Source organism: Colobus angolensis, unplaced genomic scaffold (assembly GCF_000951035.1).
Source record: "Colobus angolensis palliatus isolate OR3802 unplaced genomic scaffold, Cang.pa_1.0 Scaffold16, whole genome shotgun sequence".
Classification (NCBI taxonomy): domain Eukaryota; kingdom Metazoa; phylum Chordata; class Mammalia; order Primates; family Cercopithecidae; genus Colobus; species Colobus angolensis.
The window spans coordinates 15,585,623-15,585,988 of record NW_012114710.1 but is presented as its reverse complement, the minus strand read 5'-3'; the positions used below and the strand labels follow the sequence as shown (position 1 = coordinate 15,585,988).

Here is a 366-nt window from a genome sequence, read left to right as displayed (position 1 = left end):
TGTGGCCAGAAGATGGCCTTGTCCCTGTGTCTGAGCATAGTTGGTCCAATTTTCTGTTAGATAGAAACGCCAAGTGAACAGGGAGGAGACTCTTCCTGATGGAGTCTCCCAGAGTAAGGTTAGATGTACAAAGCATAAAAATGCAGGTAAAATAAACATGGTTACAGGGGTTGCGGTGCAGGGTTAGTTTTAGGGGATTATTCTTAGCTTTGTCCACAGTCCACGTGGTCGGTGCCTCCATCGCTGCCGTGATCGGTCTGAGAAGATTGGAGGTCGGGTCCACTGGCTTGACGTGGGTGTGGTGGATCCACGACACGATGCCTTCCACTTTTAGGGCGGTGGGTGTAGTTAGGAGTACCTGGAGTG

At 50.5% G+C, this 366-nt stretch overlaps 1 pseudogene; it reads right to left on the bottom strand.

Annotated features, from left to right (window-relative positions):
- LOC105508279 overlaps positions 1-366 on the bottom strand; it is a 37,189-nt pseudogene that overhangs the window by 18,892 nt on the left and 17,931 nt on the right.